General features: G+C 37.5%; 1 protein-coding gene across 1 annotated transcript in view; it reads left to right on the top strand.

Moving 5' to 3' along the window:
• Positions 1-303: 303 nt before the first annotated feature.
• Positions 304-22,100, top strand: part of LOC133524901 (uncharacterized) — a 40,071-nt gene continuing 18,274 nt past the window's right edge. The window contains exon 1 of the mRNA XM_061861062.1: positions 304-1,382. The gene's annotated coding sequence lies outside the window, so the exon portion shown is untranslated. The remainder of the gene's footprint in view (positions 1,383-22,100) is intronic.

Genomic DNA, 22,100 nt, shown 5'->3' with positions numbered 1-22,100 from the left:
CCGACGTTGTCATTGGTCTTCAACATAATACCCTTCAGTAGCGTAGCGTCTAGCAGTGGGCGATGTCGCATCTGCGAGGCCCTTTTAAATGTGTATTAAAAAGGTAATAAAAAGGTAGGCTTGCGAGGTCCCTCTAAGTGCGAGGCCGTGGGCGAGAGCCCCATTCACCCACGCCTAGCTACGCCACCATTGACATATATAAGGTAAGGCCCGTCCTGAGATATATGTCAATGTACGCCACTAATATCCTCCATTTATTATAATAACACTAGCGACATCGTCTGCGTGAAATGATGATGATTGATAAGGACATAAATAGGGTTACTTATGTCCTTCCCAGTAGGGCTAAGATGGTCGGCTCTTTATCATTTGTCACCATGCCTGTCACGTTCAACAAGTATGTAAGCGCGAAAGTGACGGGCAGAGACAAGTGATAAAAATGGAACCATGCTGCCACCGCTGGACCTCAAACTATCTCCATATCAAATTTCAGCATAGATTCAACGGTTTAAGCGTGAAGAGGTAAAAAAAAGACAGACATAGTTACATCCGCGTTTGTGATATTAGTAGGGATTGGGCTTATAACATAAAAACGATTTATCGTCTAAAATACCACATTTGCTTCAGAATACGAAGTTTAGGAAATCGAATTGACGCTTTACCACGGCGCGTACGTAAGTATAAAGGTAAACAATTATCCAGAACGAATGAGTTTGCTACGTCCAATTTACGTAAACGAACCGAAACAAAAGTAATACAATATTTGCTCAACAACTTAAACAGGCGTTCGGACATGGTGTTTGCTTCCCTTATCACCTAGCTAATATGGTGCCTCGGTGAGTCACTTGATAGCCCACACTCTGCACCATACTGATAAGCTGGAAAAGGAAAAAGGACGCCCAACCCCCAGAAAATACGTAGGAATAAGCGAGAACGCATCAATTTTCCAGTTGCGTTTCCCTTCGCCGAGCCGGCTAACGCTTCCAGCCGGCTTTTGTTTTTTCACTCAGTATTGGTCGCGCCATCGAGGCAGACTGTGTACTCTGCTCAGCGAAAAACGCTAAATACGCTAAAACTGATGCGAAATATGTACATTTAAAGAGTGTTTAACGTCTAAATACGATCTAAGAACGTTCTGAAAGCGTAGTTACTCGAATTTTCCGTTCCGTTTTACGTTTCTTTTCCGTTTTTAGTTTTGTTTTATTTAGCCGCGAAAACGCCGGCTGTCAAATTCTGTGTGTACGCAATAACGTTCAGTGTACGTGTTGTGTGACGATCTGGACCTGCTGGAGGCCAGTTTGTATTAATCTTGTGTGTTTTGGTTTTGTTATTTACCGGGAGGTGTGGTTGAGCACGTGTCTTATCGATCGCCGGCGTCAAAGGTAAGTTTACATATTAAAATTTCGAACGCGATCGCTTTGTATTCAAGCAGACGGCCAATGTTTTCCTAGTTTTTTTTTACCTACACAGTCTTGTTATTTATCCTGCCAATACCGGGAGATAGAACATAAATATGGTAGACTTCCGTAGATCGATAAACAGCTGTGAGGCATGACGTAATGTTTCTCGCAACGAGTGTGGCAGACTCGCTCCGATTACAACACCGCTTTGTCAAAAACGGACTATGTGTATGGTTTTTGAACGCACTTAAGACGGTTTTTGATTCACAATGTAACGTACATGGTTATGTGCGCTTGGTACCTAAAGGTGAATGTTGACGTTTGGTACGGCTTCTTAAGCTAGTATTACAGGGTAATTATTATTAATGCTAGGATTACGTGTGTTATAAACTGTTGCGGGAAGAAATAAGAATTAGTAAACTAGATTTAAAAAGTTGGGATATTACGGTAGAAATATATCGGTCACTAGTTAAGTTAGGTAGCTGGTGTTGACTTGTCTGGAAGAGATCGCTTTTTAGCGATAAGTCCGCCTGTTATTACCTGGTTCTATTTTCTTTTAAAACGTATGTATAGTTTTACATGCATGTAAAACGTATAATTGTTGGTGCAATAAAGAATATTTATTTATTTACTTAAGTCATCGATATTCACGACGACCGGTTTGGCCTAGTCGGTAGTGATAGTGACCCTGCCTACGAAGCTGATGGTCCCGGGTTCAAATCCTGGTAAGGGCATTTATTCGTGTGATGAGCATGTGCATGTGTGTGTGTGTGAGTCATGAGTGTTTTCTATGTAAGTATTTAAGTATTTATAAATATTTATATATTATATATATCGTTGTCTAAGTCCCTTCAACACAAGCCTTATTGAGCTTACTGTGGGACTTGGTCAATTTGTGTAATAATGTCCTATAATAAAAATAAAAATAAATTCTAACTTGCGAAAGTAATATTGGTTATCTTCTGTTACTTTTTTGTGGTATGTAATCTACAGTCTTGGGCGGTCATAGACTACGAGTACAGTGTCCGCTTATCATCATGTGGGCCATACACTTGTTTACTACGAACATATCTTACACATAGTAATAAAACTACACTTGGCAGATTAACATTTTCGACTTTAAGGCTCCCATTTTATGCTTTCACAGTATAATATTCAGCCTTAAACGTTTTACAAGTTCTGTTATATCAATAGACACTTCAATTATTGAAATCTATCAAGTAATTCACATTGAATTTTTAAAAAAACACTGCTTCGGGCAAGATTTGAACTTGTGAGCTGCGGTTGCGGAGTTCCGAAAAGTCGCAAATTCGAGTCTTGCAGTAATTTTAATATAAAAATATGAAAAATATTACATAAATAGATATATGCGCTTAATACAAGTATGCGCAGCTGGAAAACGAAAAAACTTTCTTAAAATCCATTCGGCCGTTTTTAGGTTTTAAATAAAGAAAGAAAATACATTTATTTAACGCCACAACATAGTACATAAAAAAGAACGCATGCAGACATAAAAAACATTTGGACGCTAAAATAGGATCCCCGCTCAAAGAGTTATAAAATGTATGCCGACGCGAAATCGCACTCAAACTACTTAATTGGACCTGAATTACAATTAGTCTGATACATTGGCAATTGCCGGGAATTCGAACCTGTGACCTTCATTCATGTCTTGGTCACGAAAAAAAATGTCTGAGCGAAAATGCGCTGCTCGCGGCTTCCAGTATCATACAATTAGCTACACGCATGATTTTCTTTTAGAATATGTCAATCGATTCTGCTTCCCGTGATATGGTAGGTGGACATCAAATGTTTCCAATAAACCTGCCATGTGTCCCAGTAACTTTCGTATTGCGAAAATAAAAGTGGCGCGTGCACCGCGAGTAAAGATGCCCCATATAAAAAGCGCACCAAAATGTATGGAATGTATCATGAAAAATAAGTTTTTCCTTATTTGCAACGTCAAAACTGCGTTTAAGTATATATTTATATATATAAATACTTTTTTCTTTATAACACAAATAATCTAATATCTAAGTGTTTAAAAATAAAATAAAAATTTGAAATTAGTTACTAATTTACCTTCTTAAAAAATCTATGTTAGTCTCATGAACTATATATCTCACAGGAAACTTAACCAAGTAGGTATTGGGAGTGATATATATATATATAGTCTTACCCTATTTGTCCCTCCCAATAATCACATCAACCCAGTATTTTGTGAGCGGGCAGTCGAAGCGATCGGCCAACGTCCTTAGCATGCTGTTGCTGCTTCCGCGCACTCTCCCAAGCAGTGAAGCAATTATGGCACAATGGGCATGTGGGGATCTTTCTTAGTGACCCCTAAATATTCCTAGGTAATTTATGGGAATCAACGTCGTAATCTAAGGGCGCCCGCTAGCTAGCGCGGTTGCACGGAGCGGGTGAGCGGGTTAGCGAAAAATAATATAAGCAATGCTAAATTATGTACGACGTAGAAACCTGGTGTATCAAAAGCTTGGACAAGAGCAAAATCGATGCTCTCGAGATGTGGTGTTGGAGAAAGATGCTAAGAATCCCATGGACCGCAATGAGAACAAATGAGTCCATTCTGAGAGAACTGAAAATCACCAAACCACTCTCAACAATCTGCCAGGAGAGGGCTCTCAGATTCTTTAGGCACATAATGCGATCGCTACACCACAGCCTCGAACGTGACATCATACTGAGTCAAGCTGAAGGCAAGCGCGCTAGAGGAAGAGCCCCTGCAAGATGGTCGGATTCCATAAGACAAGCATGTGGTTCCATGCAGAGTGCAGCCCACAAAGCCCTTGATCGCGTTAAATGGAGGGACATAGTTGTTGGTCACGATCTTCAGGCATGAGGGAATGATGAAGAAGAAGAAGAAGAACTATCGCGGAAGCGTGTGACGGGTTTTTTTTACCGGGTTGTTTTCGTCTCGTTGCCGTCGCATTTCGTGGTGAAGGGCGGAGCGACAAATTCACTTGCGGCGAAGACGGTACGATGGTGCGGTTTGCTCCGTATCATCGTCCGGAGCTGCGATGCACGACGAATCGCGTTTATGAACAAAAATCCTGGTACTACGAAGCTCAGTGTGGCATAACCTGCGACACGCACCGCATCTCCATCCGAAAGCGCGAACCGTCGTGAAACTCACACTTGCACGGAGAGACGGCGCCAATGTGTTTATACCATGTGGTTTTTGCATACAAATAGATACATATTATCAAGATTCTACAGTACAGTCTAAAAACTGTAGCACCACACGCCGCTCTGAAGTGCACTTGCCATAAATTTGCAACTGTTCTAATCTACTACGCTATTAACGCTATCAATCACATGCCACTAACTCGCAAACAATACAATACAATACAAATACTTTTTATTGCATTCCTCAATACATTATACATACAAGTATTTGTGTTTGTTTTCTGTAGAAAACACTACAATTAATAAAGCCACTCAAGTACAGATAAACAAAGGGTGGTCTTATCGCTAAAAAGCGATCTCTTCCAGACAACCTATAGCTAGCGGAAATTAATAGTTAAAGTGGAACGAACTACAACGAACGTCAGTTTAGTTCTTTTTACAAAGGTAAGGATAGCTAAAGTAATCGAAAATTTTCGTTATTTAATTCTAGGCCAAGTCGAAAATCATACACCATATCATATATTTGACGACCGGTCTGGCCTAGTGGGTAGTGACTTTGCCTTTGAAGCTGATGGTCCCGGATTCAAATCCTGATAAGGGCATTTATTTGTGTGATGAGCATGAATATTTGTTCCTGAGTCATGGGTGTTTTCTATGTATTTAAGTATTAAATTATATATATATATATATATATATCGTTGTCTGAGTACCCTCAACACAAGCCTTATTGAGCTTACTGTGGGACAGTCAATTTGTGTAATATTGTCCTATAATAAAAAAAATGAAAAAATACAATAGGTATCCTTCGTACAAAAATCGCATTTGGTAATTATCGAAGAGTAGAGCAATATCACCAAACGTCCTGGAGTGCCGTTCTCTCAACTATTATTGGGCTCAAATCAAAAGTGTTTTAAAAGAGAAGAATAAAACAGCCAAAAAATATTAACAATTCCAGCAGGTGATGGGCACCAGCAGACAAATAAACTAGGGATAAACTGTGGATAGTTACGTATTTTTACTATGAAGGGGAAACTTTTTGCGATAACTCAAAAACAGCTAAACTGATCATGTCCGCTATAGTTTTCATTTAATGTCTTTCTTAAGCTCTACTTCCACGATTTTTTTTCATATTTTTTTGACCTATGGTTCAAAAGTTAGAGGGGGGGACACATTGTTTTTTCTTTCGGAGTGATTATCTCCGAATATATTCACTTTATCAAAAAATGTTTGTTGAAGACCCCTATTAGTTTTGAAAGACCTTTCAAACGATATCCCACACTGTAGGGGTTGAAGCAAAAAAATAATTCACCCCCACTTAATGTGTAGGGGAGGTACCCTAAAAAAATTTAGATTTTATTCTACGACTTTGTCGGCTTTATTAATTTATATATCCATGCCAAATTTCAGCTTTCTCGCACTAACGACCACGGAGCAAAGCCTCGGACAGACAGACAGACGGACATGGCGAAACTATAAGGGTTCCTAGTTGACTACGGAACCCTAAAAACGGGTCCGTAAAAAGCTGCAACTGAATGTGCTAGGAAAAAGCTGCCTATTACTCTTACAGAAAATTATAAACTGACAATTATCTAAATTAAAAGTCGCTTTTTATTTTAGTTATCCTAAAAACCTTAGTTTGTTTTCAATCGCATAAGTTTTTTCCCCTTAAGTGAAAACGCGGCTCAACAGTGGGATGTACATAGGCTGTGATGATGAGACAATTTTAATGAGCGCAACTTACAACTACCGCCGTGAAAACCACCGGTAATTGATAAAAATCACGTTTAAAATACGTTATAACGTTATCTCTCCATTATCTGAACAAAAGTATATAATTAATTTAATTAGGTAATAAAAAACAAAGCAAATTACGCTCGGCTTCATTCAGAGCGAGGTCGGGGCAGCCGGATATTTATTACAACTTTGCATGGAGTATGTTTGTATGGAGTATTCAGATAACAATTCATTCCATCCAATTCCATTCCATCCATTTTTATTGTTAGACGTGAAAATGTTAACTAACAATATACAAATACGTTTATATTGCTGGTACACAAAAATTCCTTTCTACTAACTTTCACCCTCACATTGTTAAAAAGTATTTGCCTCTCGTTATTTCAGAAACGTGATTATAAAAAGAGTTATGTCTTTAGGTACCTTTATGACAGGGACGTTTAGTAATGACATCGTTAAAAACGCATTTGCAATTTTATTTTTACTTATGCATTTAAGTATTGGGCTGTGTCAAGAAAGAAGTAAAAGAGGCATCATTGTTCATTTTTAGTTGAGGACCTATTTATTCGACTAGTCACATACAAATACCTACTAATATTACCAGTGGCTCTGAACTGTATACCTCGCGATAAGATTGATAAGCTCAGTCAGCGTCATTATGACAGCGTACTCACAATGGTCTTTTTCTTGTGTCGATGGTTTCAGACTTTCAAACTGTGTGGGACCAAAAGGTAGCAACATTTATCGCCTTGTCCGTCGCATCACAGAGGTCCTGCTTAGAGCAGGCAGGCGGGCTCGCTGGGCAGGCTAGCATTGTTTTACATTGTTTGGGGAGTTGTCCCACATGGGCCTTGGATGTCTTAGCCGCCTAGAGCCTGCAGCCGACCTGGGAACGCAATCTGTTTTTGACTTCCCAGATCGGCCACGGCTGTTTATGCCCAGCCGGAAGCGTTTCAGCGGGGCGAACGCAGTCATCAGGAGGGGCAAGTCGACTCAGAGACGGCGGAATCTGGATGGCTGTAGTACACCGCACAATGGTCTTAAGTGCTATAGACGCTAATAGCATTTAAGTCAATTTCTACCATTATGAACGTTTTCCAAAAAACCAAACGACAAAAAAAATGTAGCTACTGAACCTGCTCACAAAATGTCACGAGAATCGGTTGAGGATTGCGGCCTGTAGAGGAGAACATCCGGACATACGGGAGCTAAACGGAGACCTTCGCTAACGCTTCGGTAAATAAATGCAAAAATAACTTTGTCTGTCCGTTACTTCTTCACGCGTAAACCGCTGAACCGATTTAAATTTAAAATTCGGTATGGAAATGGATTGAAACCCGGGAAAGAACAAAGGATAGATTTCATGCAAAAAATCATCTCTCAAAGGGGATAAAAAGTAGGTACTTGGGCTGGTACTACTGATACTTGGGGTGACTCCAGCCAGCAGATCCTGCAGCAGGGACTAGGAAGGGGTGACTACAAGAGGGAGGCGACGTTGATGCGAAACAGCAATGTAAGCTTGCTAGGCTCTGCTGATTCAACCTAAGCGGCAGCGAGTCGGTGATGGAGTGAGGGGATAAAAAAGGGGAGGATTTTACTATGGAAGTTGGATATCAAAGTACTAATTCTAACTTTCTAACGAAACAAAGTCGCGGGCAGAGCTATAGTTTGACTGTACCTATATATACAGGATTAACAATTCCATCGGGTCAATTTGGGATATTTACATAGAATTTTAAAACTACTTTGAAAAAATAATTGTTACTATATTATACTAAACGATATATACTAAGGCTTACCATATTATCCTATGGTAGACAATCTTTAAAAATATTTTTTTGTCATTAATTCATTATGCTTCTAAATCAGTCGTCTAAAACAGCTTAAACCAATTGGATTGAATTCAAAATAAGAAAATGATTGTAGATAGGCAGGTATCATTCTTTGGAATAAAAATATTATCCCTAGTTTACTCGGTCTCTCAGGTATTATTCATTATCTGTTGCTTCACGATAGCTCCATTAAAAAGTCCACAAATAACGGATTAGACATCAAGAGGCATATTCGAGAATTAAACACCTCAACTTGATTGGGTATCAAGTGATATGATTATAACATTCGCTCCTTGACCAGTGTTGGCCGAACGTTAATTAGAATTGACCATTAACCATTACGAATTGAACCTTAAACCGTAACACCTTAAACGGTTACAATTTACGGTTCAATTTGTAGTGAACAATTGTCAATTCTAATTAATGTTCGGCCAACACTGTCCTTGATATAGTGTCACTTTACAAAATCATTTGTGCTTCAAAAAGTGAACAACGTGACTATTCGAACAGTTCTTAATTTTGTAATATGTTCCTCACCGAGCGATCATGTCATGACTTGCAGTACGTTTGTTGATGCACGCGAAACGCATTGCGAATTGTGCCATTGCCGTATCATATCCATGGACGAAGAATACAACTATGGAATGAACTGTCGCCCGATATTTCCAGATCGATATGAATGACCTTCATTAAAAGAGTGCTCTCCCATATTAAAACTTGCCGGGTTGTAATTGTAACCCATCTGCTGTTTCCCATGGGCGACGGGAATTGCTTACCTTCAAGCGATTAGTCTGCTCGTTTGCCTCCTATATAATTTGTCAAAAATTTCATTTTTGGTACAAGCTTTTATCGCTGACTGTTGTAGATATATATTTTTCTTCCACATGGCAACTAATATTCATCAAGACAATTCTTAAAACCCCAAACAAAATTAGGTTGTTTCATCACATAATTCCTAAGGGATCCTGCAATATGTATGCTAATTTCAGCTTAATCGAAAATCGGGAACTAGGACAAATTTTGCTTCAAAGATTTGACTCCAACATACATACATACAAAAAATAACGTGAAATAACGCTCTGCCCTCGAGTTTTGAATGTGTGATGCGCTGATGCGCGTAAATACGAGAAAAATCGGTTTGCTTTTGAGTCACAAGTTTGACACGACGTTTAGTCCGTGGTATTTTAGATCCATGATCATATCAATAAAAAATCAAGTTGAGATTTATAAAGTTCCAATAGGCTTTCAGGTACGAACACCTGGCATTGTACACCTGTGAGATTTAAACTTTCAGCTGATATTTACAGGTTTTTTCACGATAGTATTCATTCTGATTTCGGTAATATGAGTTTATGGCTTCTATTCTGTAAAGTTTTATGAAGACGTCACGTGATGTTTAACGAAAGTAACGTATTACTACTTAGTAAATACGGTAGAATCCGCATATGTATGAGACCCCTGGCCAGGAGCATATTTTTAAATAAATAAAACCGTCAGCCGGTTGTACCGCGGTGGAAAGACCGACAGCTGTAAACTCAACATGTAAAAAATACGCGCCTTACCACTTTATGTCCGCAAAGTATGCGGAATGTGTAAATTGCGAAATCCGTTTATGGCGTTTCAGTCGTTCGTTCACCTGATGAAATGCTACATGCAAAGTTTGACCAGCTGACGTTTTTACCACCGCGATATAACCGGCTGACGATTTTTTAAATTAATAATAGCATCTGACAAAGTATCAAACGGGAGGCAGTGACACGTTCACGTTCGGTTTATCATACCATAGCCTTTAACCACTATACGAGTTTTCGCCCGTCGAGGCGATTGGTCATGGAAATCTGTTCCTGGCTCGCGGTCTATCTCTCATGTTGACTTTTGTCTTTGTTAGAAAGGGACAAAATTTAACAACGGCATGCTAGGTTTTATGAATAAGAGGATATGTATTTATGTATATACAAAACAAGCCTTCTTGAGCTTATTGTGGGGCTTAGTGAATTTGTGAAAATCTAACATATTTATAATTTATTTTTGGCTTTCCATCACAGAAAGGGAAACATGCTTTCAGTACAATAAGAATGTTTCCATCTGAAATTCCACTAGAAATTCTGTTAAAAACATCCTTATTGCAGTAGAGCATAAGGACCCGCACCCTTCTGTGATGGAAAGACACATTTATATGTTTATATAATAAGCTTGTTTACCTAAGGTCGTGTGTTGTCACTACTCCCACAGCTGTTGATCCGATTTCGGTAAATAAGTTGTCAACATATTCGTTGTATTGATGCCTACGACGATTGACTGACTGACGACTGATAGAAGAGTGGGTATTTTACGAAAATATGTAGATGAGTTATTTTCCAAGGTCAAGGTATTTCCAAGGTAGTTCCTATATCTGACCGTTTTTTTTATACTACGTCGGTGGCAAACAAGTATACGGCCCGTCTGATGCCCCTGCAAATGCAGAGGGGTAAAATATCTCTGCAGATTACTCTACATGAATCTGGTCCAACGAAGCTTTATATTATTTTGACTCTTTTTAAAGAGCTCACAAACGATACAATACGAACAAATCACAAACGATAGTAGGTAAATTATAAGAGTTCCTGCCTCGTGTTTTAATACATCTTCCTTTATTTTCCAGGTAAATAAGGCCAACAGTGGAACAAAGGGGTCTAAGAATTAAGTATTATGTACCTAGTGTACCCTGAGGTAATACGCTGTAAATGTATGTAGGTAGCTGTTGCTCAAAGCTTTACGCTAGGGTTGTCGATTTGCTGTTGTTCGTAGAGGTTACAAATTTAAATAAAATAATCTTTATTGACACACCTCAGTAAAAAGATACAACAAAATAAACAATTGATTAAATGTAGAGCCAGACAACAGGCGGTCTTATCGCTAAAGAGCGATCTCTTCCAGACAACTTTTGGGTAGCGGAAATAGAGAAGTTAATCGAAAAAGTAGGTGTTGCTAAAACGCTATGAAGCCTACATTCATACACACAATTACATTGAATAAACATACACATATAAGGAATCCAAATAGATATACATAAACATACATATAAATATTTATAAAATTAACCGAAATATAGCTAAATATGACAGCAGAAAGGCCACCCGGTAAATATCTTAAAGGCCATCCGGTGTTGCAAGTGTTCATGGACAACAGTTATTGCTTACCATAAGGTGATTCGTCTCCTCGTTTGAGCCTCGAGCGTTCTCTTGTAATGAGCATTCTCGCGAACAGAAGAATGTACTGTTACAGACTTTAATTGATGAGCCATTTAAGGTTTACGTTACATTGCACTTTTAATACCGTTAATATTGACAACCAAAAATTAGCTTAAATCTTAGATGGATAATGAAAGTTTGTGTATGGTCACAAACTTTAATTATCCATCCGTAGCGTCCGTCAAACAATTAGAAAATGCGAACGCGATGTCCTGCCGAGTGGATGCTTAAGTCTACCAGTACCTTTCGAAAACAATTAATGTAAAAGCTCTACATACAAAGATACCACCTTCTCCAAACTTTCATCACCTCATCAACATGGCCAAAGTAAGATAGCAACCAATGTTGGCATATGGTGAACAGACGTGCTTTGATGCCAAATTGTGCGAGAATTGACGTATTTGTGTGTGATCTGTAAGAAGGCCACCGCGGGCAAACTCCATCAAGCGGCGAGGGCTACGGGAGATCGAGGCCGATGGAGACAAATCACAGGAGCTGCAAAACAAAGAGATCCTCAGTAATGAGGGACCGACAAAGCAAAAGATACAGAGATACAATCACCGTCACGAGAAAAATCTTTCATTAATAAAATTTAAAATAACGTTTATTATAAAATTAGGTCTAAGTACTTTATAATCTAATGACTTTAGAAATGATTATTTAAATCAGTTTTAACACCTGAGTGCCAACCCTAAACCCTCGCTTCTTACTCCCTCAGGCCAGGGGCAAAAAGTTCCATATAAACAGCCGGCCGGCTTAAGGAGGTGACTTCTGTTACATTGAAATAAATTACAAGCGGTTATATTCTCATCTTTTACGCAAATAAATACAACTTTGGCAAAACCCGTGATTTAAATAGCTACCTTATTAATATATAGTGCAATTAAGGGAAACATGACTGAAATTGTTAACGAGAATCAAACAGAAACCCGTGCTACAGACCTTTGACGGACCGGACGTATGGCAAATTGATAATAATTTATAATGGTTTATGTTTTATAGACTTTATAGTTTAACCCACTAGAATCCGACTAAATCTTTCCGGTACCTATTACAAATGACTTTTCAATAGCATTTTTTGAAAATGTCCAATTATTATTTTACTTATTTACCAACTCCAGTAGGGCTATTGGCCGGTTCCTTATCATTTGTCACCATGCCTGTCACGCTCTAACAAGTATGTAAGTGCGAAAGTGAAGGGCATAGTGACATGTGAAATCTTGCTGCCACTGCAGCGGCTGTAGCACGGTCGCATTTTTATCACTTGTCACTATGCCTGTCACGTTCTAACAAGTATGTAAGTGCGAAAGTGAAGGGCATAGTGACATGTGAAACCTTGCTGCCCCTGCAGCGGCTGTAGCACGGTCGCATTTTTATCACTTGTCACTATGCCTGTCACGTTCTAACAAGTATGTAAATGCGAAAGTGACAGGCATAGTGCCAAGTGATAAAAATGTAATCGTGCTACAGCTGCAGGGTAAAAACGTTTGTAGGATTCCTGCATATCTTATCAGAATGACATTACTTAATAAAAATCGAGCTATAACAACTAAATGTTTGCGCAGCCATATTTTTACTGAGCTACCAAAGTTGATGATGGTTTTTATGGCTTGAGTTTACAATTTTCATATCGCCCGTGTAACGGCTAACAAATTACGGCGATGTTTGTGTGAGTAACCAGCGCTAGCAAGTATTTTAAGTCTCTTTCGCTAAAAATAAGGTCTTAACTATGACTTCTTTGTTCCTGGGTATCAAGTAGGTCCCAGCTAAAGATTATAAGAAAATCCAATGTATTAGATTTGAATATGATTCCATTATTTTTGGGATCAAATACCAGCTTAAGAGCATACAAAAACTACTTATTGCCAATAATGGGATAATTCCACCACTTTCACGGTTTAATAGTGCTTAATTTTAACATTATTCGTAATGGTTAATTTAATTACCCAGAACATGATTATTTTAAGCGAAGTGCTAAATTCAGATTTTACAAAAGAGCTGATCAATGATAACATCGATGTGTTTAATGTTATTAACGGGTCCAATGCGATAATTTTTTTGTTATTTTACCTTTTAAATGTTAAAACCTTTTATTTTTATTTTATCCCACTTAATGTTATTAATTTTGGCCTGTACACTACTAACATAGCTTAAGTGTTATGTAATTATTATTAATACTGAAATATATTTTTTTTTTATTTATCAACGAGTCCAACGCGATAAAATTTTTGTTATTTTACCTTTTATCCGACGTTTCAGCCAGGTTTCACTAGCTGTGGTCACAGAAGATACCGATTACGACACGACGTTAACGACATTAAATGTACGTGTACAAAATGCGAGTGTACGCAAAAAATTTCAAATTATTGCGTTCATTTTATTTAAATAATTTATTGACTATCAATCAGGCGCAATCTTTGCTGAAGTCCATATTAATTGAAACAAAAATATTAGCTACTTAGCTAATCCACGAAACAAAAACGGGCTAGTGCTAACCCGTTACTATTCATCATCATCATTAATTAGTTACCTAGCGCTGACTGACTTTTTTTTTAAATTGTACTTTCATTACATTATGACCAGATTATTTGTGGCATTATCTAGGAAAAGGGACCTTATTGTCGATGGCGCTTACGCCGCACTACGTCGCGCAGCGTTGTATTTCTATCAGAGCATCGTTTATAACGGCAGAAGCGCCATCGACAATAAGGTCCCTTTTCATAGATAACGTCACATTTAAAGACATAAATTACAAAGTACAGTAATACAGGACGTCTAGATGTAGCATATCTAGGCCACCAACAATCGTTGAGCAACAGTAAGAGGTTCCGTGGGGGACGGAAGGCAACAAGGCTGTGTTGCGATACCCGATTGATGGCTTGTGTATGGAAAGGAATAGTATAAAGTAATGGTTGGCACTGGAAAGTATTCAATTTCAATATCAATTCTTTTCTAAAAAGATAATCTGTACAGGATGTTTATTTAGTCACCTGCAATAATTTACGGGGTGAATATATAGGTTATACTGAGAAACTTTTACTTTTACTTAAAAAAAATTGGCACTTTCATTTATTTTGATTACCTGACCTTGACATTTTCTATTGGAGAGTCAATTTTTTTTCGCGATTTCGGGGTTGGTCCCGGAGTAAAAGTTGCTCAGTTTGCCCTATATATTCAGCACGTAAATTATTGCAGGTGACTAAATAAACACCCAGTGTATATATCGTTCGCGTTCAAAAGTATCTAACAGTCTAATTGTATTGTTCTATATAGAGCTGTCTCTTTTTGTAATTTTTTTAGATCGTGTCATTCACGACGACGCGTGCCTTGACTCGTAATGTCATGTTATTAAAGGTTAGGTTTGACAAATCTACGCGTCATCGTGGATGACACGAACTATACACATTTTGGACGCGTACTGTAATCCGCTACTTTTGATGTTGATTATCCCAGTCATCGGCATATTGTTTTATTATTTTAAGTTTTCCATTTTGATTTGGTATCGGGCTAAGGTGGTAGGGCTCGGAACCGGTTTTTTTCAAAAACTTTGAAATAACCATATATTTCGGATTTTATTATACTCCAGCTGTGTTTTTAGATAACGACTTCGTATTATTAGATTTCCCAACTAGAAATAAAGTAATTTATAAAGAACGAAAAAATACCATTTTCGTTCCCATACAAAACATAGCGGTTTCCGATCCCTGCTGTCCCGTGCTCGGGCGCATGAAATGAAATGCGATTCGTATTATAAGGCATCTCGCTCGCACTTATTGGTGCGCGCGAGAGGCACTGCACTGTTAGTGTCAATGAAAATCGTACATCGACAAACTCCAAACGAAAATAAAAATGTATCGGGACTACAGATGCTATCACGTGACTATTTCCATACATTATTCAAGGGTCCCTAGCAAGCTTGGTTCTCCATACAAACGTAGTTACGCTCTCATTTTATAACGACTAGATAGCTCTGAAACTTTGTACCTACAATAGGATAAGGTATATATAGATATAATGGTATCTGAAGCTACATAAACTAATTATAGGCATAGGCCTATAATTAGTTTATGTAGCTTCAGATACCATAGTTAAAAAAATACAGCGAATTTAAGTTTTTCATACAAAACTGCTTTTTACTCTATTTCGTTTATTTTATCAACTGGGGCGATATAAACTAATTACAGGACTAGATATACCTCAAATCATTGTGCAAAGTTTCATTACAATTCAACAAGTAGTTTTAAAATGAGAACGAAACTCCGTTTGCATGGAAATGTGAAATTCGGCCGAGCTTGCCACGGACTCTTGAGTTACGATTGTCGTTTTCTATCAACGATGTCATCTTGGCTAGGCCTCCAAGTCATGACAATATCAAAACTTTACTCAATTCTACTGCTTTAAAATATGGTTTAAGGTCCCAAAGGGTCAACGAGAGTTTACCATTTACGTTTTTGATGAAGTAAAAATGAGATGCAAATCTAGAAACGTATTCAGAAAGAAAAATATGCAAATTTATTTCAACAACAGTGCGACTGGCTCGCTTAGATGTGCCATACAACTTGACTTACTTGGCTTATTGTCCTATGTCCCCTAGATGGGACAGAGCAGTGTTGCCCGAATGTTAATTGCAATTGATCAATAACCATTACAAAATAACGGACGGACGTAAACCGTAACGGACGGACGGTTCAATTTGTAATGGTTAATCGTCAATTGCATTAACGTTTCAGCCAACACTGGGGCAGAGGGCGTTCACAGTGCACTGCCATCTGGATCGGTCTTGAGCTTCGTGCTTGAGTTCGCTCCAAGTCTTCCCAATAGCCTTCGCCTCTGCAATAATAGTCCGGCACTAGGACCGGTCCGGTCTGCTTTGGACGGCAACGTTTACTTCCTTGGGGATTCCAGCCTAGGGCTTGCCTCGGTATGTGGTCAGGATCCCTTCGGATCCTATAACCGGCTCTTGACCATATAAAGCAGCCCAATATAACAATAATAATACCTATATATGTAGGTAAAAGATTGCTCACTAGAATATTTTTATACGTACATGTATTCTTAAAATATCACACAATAATAAATTTTGGAGAATTGCATTACGAGTCTCGCTTGTCGAGATTGGAGATAACACAGAGACATTCAATCTTCGAAGACGAGATTATTATCAGTGTCCCTCGTGCGATATCCCTGCAGATTTCGTTAGAATGTATTTTTTCTAATATGTATTACTTTAACCTTTTCGACGCCAATGACGAATACATCCGCATCGTAGGTCCAACGCCAAAGACAGACTAATCCGTCAAAGATCCCAGAGCAACATAGACCTATGTGCATATGCATAAAATTCAATTTCAGTTTTCAGTGGCGTCCGAGTGACAGCTTCTTGTGTTTGACACGGCGTCGAATAAGTTAATTGTAATAAGGTCGATCAATACGGATAATAAGCGTGGCTGCGGGAGAAGTGTGTGTGGCTGCCCTTCACCTGTTTACGCATTTTTTTTTACAAGTTAATATTTTAATACCTACACAAAAAACACACATTCAAAATAACATACAATTAGGAAAAAATACACACAAAACAATAACTTAAATGTATAAACTACGAGTACAATGCTAAATAGTGTTTATTGCGAGTTCATACATTTGCTACTCGCTACTTGTGTTTAGTATCAAATGTTTGAAATTACAATAAATACTAATCAATGTGTAAACAGCCCCAATGTGTATTCCTCAATGTATGTTTGAAACAAAAAACTTGTTATATTTAGATCACTCGCTTGCGCTTGGTAAGCGATAGGCAGAGCTTAGGTGAATCACCACAATGTACTATGTATCCTACGTCGTAGTATCCTGTCCTGCTCCCTCTCATGCGTTAGGGTTTATCCGGGAGCCTATTTTTGCCTGATCAGGGCGTGACCTTAGTAAAACTTCGAGGTCTGGGATATCGTCAACTGTAAAACGATGCTTATGATTGTTAAAGCTACTGAGTATTCGCAATCGATTTGAAGCCACATTCAATTCGCATCCGGCATATAACATGTTTTTTGGCCCATATGTTGTTATAGTATATAGCCGAATACTTGTAATATATAAAAAATGTCTTTAACGTCGATTTGCTTCAGCTGCCGATCAGCAAGCGAGTTCTTCATCACGCGAAGGTGGAAGTGCTGCTCTTTCGAAGCGCCGGAGGTCGGAGCCACCCAGATCAATGAATGAGAATGTATAGAACTTGTTAGATCAAGTGGCGCCAAAGCCCTCCAGATCAATGTATGAAAATGTATAGATAATGTTAGATCAAGTGGCGCCAGAGCCTCCAAATCAATAAATGAAAATGTATAGAACTTCTTATATCTATCGTAAAATTTGCGTACTTTGCTCCCTACTTTGTTATGGAAAACATCGGTACCTCCAGGATATATTCAACTTCGCTACCTACTTAGTGGATAAATACTTAGTCGTTCTCACGTTTATTGACATAAAACAGCTGTATTCTGTTATATTTCGCATCGCAATTTGATATTTACACAGCTGGCAATTTGTGTATCTCCGCGTCTTATTTACTTATACTTCATACATATGAGTAATAAGTTTGCAAACGTCAAGATTACGTTTGGTGTGTTATGAGTTTTCATAATGGCCATCATAATAAGCTGAAAATGAGTGATACGCATTTTCTCTAAGAGCGTCGTATTTTGGTCATGTAGCAACATCTTCGCGTTACGGTGTTGTGTTTTGGGGAAAATGTCTCTCGCAGCAGATACGGTATAGTTATAAAGTAATCTTAGTCGAGTATTGTTATTTAAGTTAGTAAGCGTTTCTGTACAATACATGTTTCAGTAGACCAAAATTAATGCCTGTTAAAGTGTTTTGAGTCCTAAGATTTACAGAAACATAAGACGTTTAAGCTGTGGTACACCGAAGCCGATAATTTAATTTTTGAATCGTTTTCCTATTGAGCTCTTTTACTTGTACTGACTGACATCGTGCAGGCATATATATATTCAATAAAACTACATGTCTCGAAAAAATTGGTTACCCTCATGCTAAAAAAACGAGGTATATTTCGGAATTGAAATTAGTGCCACTTATGAGCAATTATAACCTCAAAAGTAAACTAACGGTCTATTAAGCGGTGTCTTTGTTACTGATAGAGAATACTTATATTATGTTGACATAAAGATTACTATGTTTACCTTCTTATCATACAAATAATATTACCTACCTCATAATGATCCAATTTACTAACATTACCAGCATAACGTACATTGATATAATCAGTCTAAATTGTTTATAGATAGAGAAATATAATACTTAATTCGATGTATGAGATCTTATCTTAATATGGGTCAAGGGTTGATTGAAGTGTCTAATAAATACGTCGATTACTTTCTGTTATTCTTGTTATTCCTGCGATTATATTAATGTCTTTTTTAAGGTTCTGTGCCTTTGGGTAAAACGGGACGCTATTATTAAGTCTCCACTGTCCGTCCGTCTATCCAGCATCTGTCTGTCTGTCACCGGGCTGTATCTCATAAACCGTGATAGCTAGACAGTTGAAAATTTCAAACTTTTTTTATGATACGACTCCCTTGGCATGACTAATTTCGTGAGACCCCTGCCACACAAATAGCTTATTTTTGTATAGGTACTGTTGGTATAAAAAAAGTTAACAACTCCTGCCTGTGTAGTCGCGATCCGCAGATTGCAAAACGTTGCCATAGATAACCTAAATAACAGCTTTAGGTGAAAATCTGCCCGCTCGGTTGCAATACTTGGAATAAAAAGCTGTGACAATGGGCTTGGCAACTGTTAAAGGATTTTATTTTAAAGATGGCGTAAGCATAAGTTTTACCAGTCTCTTGTTTTTTTCTATGGGATTTGGCTTAAAGGGCGTCCAGGTCATAAAGTTCCAAAGAAAATAAGAAATTGATACCAATCGCAGAATTGACAGGTAAAACCTATGCTGGCGCCATCTGTAAAATACTTCGACCGGCCAACACTACACTGACGCTTTAACATAGTGACCGAAAGATAAGTCAGAGAGAAAGAGAAGATGATTATTTCAGGAAACTTTATTGTTCTGCAACGATTATACTGAATAATTGAAAAGCTGCGCCAAATTCGACGAAGTTTCCATGCATATGAATACATAAATTTTGAAACAAGTTGTTGTTTGTTCAACCAAAACTGGCAAGTTCAGGACCAGTGTTATCCAAGTTGATTTTTGTTTGTAAAGATAGAAACATCAAACGTATTTTACATTGAAATACTTATATTTTACTTTATTTACATACCTATTTATTGACTTATTTTTTTAGGCTAGTTTAGTAGAGGCGTAGTTTTGTTTATTTGTTAACTGTACAATAATATACTTAAAAAAAACTTTGATTAGCCATGACGTTACATATTATCGGATTTATCTTTTCTGATTCCACTTCTGAAGTTCCAAAACTAGAAAAGGTAGCTTTATAGTTTTTCTTTTAAGTTACAGAAGTTCAAATACACAATGAAATTAAATAGATTTTGACGATATTGTCTACGACCAGATACTAAGATTATAACAAAATTATATGTTCTCCGAAAATATTAATAATTTCGGAATCTTTTCTAATTTTTGTATGGCGATCGACATTTTTGGTTTCCAAAACGAAAGTTACCTTAATTTCCTTCGAAAATTTCCGAGAAGTTTTCAAACTTTTTGACCATTCCCAACTTTCACAGATGTAAGATTAACTTACGTTACATGGGCATAGCTAATTTGATCGGAACTAACATCTGCTAGCAAGAATATCGATTTCTCATATTCCTTTCTGTTAATTGGCACACTAATACCTACATGTCCTCATTCCAACATAGTAGGTATTCAAATTGATGTCGTCGTTGATGTTGCTATGGAAGTATTTTTTCTAGTAATTATCTTTTTAATTAAAGTACTACTTACAGATATATTTTTTTAAAGATGGAAAAAATATTGCAACATTTGTATTTTATTTAAGTAAGATATTTACGTAAAATAACTTAAACACTTCATAAAATTAAACAAATCTCTGTTGATTGTAACAAACCAAATTTTGACTCTAACAAACCAAATCTCAAAACACTAGATTTGACAGACGCCGTTAAATATTGGGGCACTAAAGTTTTCATGGAATTTCGAAAGCCAACTCGGATGTACCGAAAATACCGGGAAATCCCGGTTCCATTTTTGTCTGGTACCTAAAATCCCTGTTCTTTAAACAGTCCTGTTTCTGCAACACCTGTTACGAAAGTAGTAGTTTGCGGTTATAGCCCTGTAACATTTAGGGTGAAACCCACACTAGCGTCTTTTGAGCATCGGCGTCTAGTCAGCGCTATGGTAAATGCCGTCGCTGCTCAGTTGCGCCATCGTTGCGTCGAGCAGCAGCAGAGTTGACTAGACGCGGACGCTCGGGCGACTGTATTGTGTCGCCTTTAATTGCTGTGTCTTTCTAATAAATAGGGCAAACAAAGAGGCAAAGGCCTTCATAAAATGCGCCCCAGTACAATAAGCGTATTACAACGATTCTACACCTACAAGTAAGAAAATTCCTAACGAGTCTAGTTATCGCAGTGCGTAACTACCTACCTATAAAACTAAAAAAAAATACCTATACAGCATTCAAGCTAATTAGCTTGAATAAATTAATTATGATATAATTATATCATGTCGTGTTAATTTCACTATCCTGGTTACACAATCTCGGCATGAGTAGGAGTATAATTATGCGCCAACCAACAACAATATTGTAACATTGTTGCGCCTTTGTGCCTTTTAATTGCTATTTCCACCAACATCCATGCAATGCAGTGCAGCTTTTAACAGAGTTACCGTTCAATGTATGGAAAATTAATGTTAATAAGGAGAAAGAAGGAAGTTAGTAAAGAAGGTCAGATAAGATAATAATTTATTTGATAAAACACGAGTTGATAAGCTGTCAATATACAAATTCAGTTCTTTAAATGTCCGGTTGGAATTTCAGCATTCAAATATTTATCACAAAAATAAATTACAAATATATATATATTGCTTTGACCCAATAGTGTGGGTTATCGTTGGATAGGTTTTTCAAAACGAATACGGCTTTCCTAAAACCACTTTTTGATAAAGTTAATATTTTCGGAAATAGGCCCTCCTTAAGAATTTTTTTTTTTTAAATTTACCATTATTTCATAAAATTTGGTGGATGTACTTATAGAGTTCCTTATTCTGTATAGAATTTTCCGTAACTCAATGGGACTTTGTATACATTTTTTTGTCCCAAATTTGGATTTCTTATTTATTCTGACCAAATGAAACACGGACATTTGTGACGTTACGGTTTAGTGCGCACAATTTTTTTGCAGAAAAAGAGTCTGGTTGACGTAGGTAACTGATGACCGAAGAGCTGGCGGCTTCCTCGCACAGCGTATTAGCATTGCGATACAACGAGGAAATGCCGCCAGCATCCTCAATGCCTCAGGGGCCTATTTTATAGTACCTCTGTATCTATATATATATCTTTTATATAAATAAATGGTATTACTTTTAATAGAAAATATCTCAAAACATAACTGCGAGCTATACTTTTTTAATAATTAAGTATATTACTTTGCTAATCCACGAAAAGATAACGCAAAAGATTAGCAAATGAATATTTTTTGTTTTAATTAATGTGAATTTCAGCAAAGTAAAGCCTGATTCTATTCGTTAATAATGTTCTTGTGATTTATTTTCTGTAGGATGTCAATTTATTTATTTT

Source organism: Cydia pomonella, chromosome 14 (genome assembly GCF_033807575.1).
Source record: "Cydia pomonella isolate Wapato2018A chromosome 14, ilCydPomo1, whole genome shotgun sequence".
NCBI lineage: Eukaryota > Metazoa > Arthropoda > Insecta > Lepidoptera > Tortricidae > Cydia > Cydia pomonella.
The sequence above is the reverse complement of the archived record's forward strand: the minus strand, read 5'-3'. Positions and strand labels throughout refer to the sequence as shown.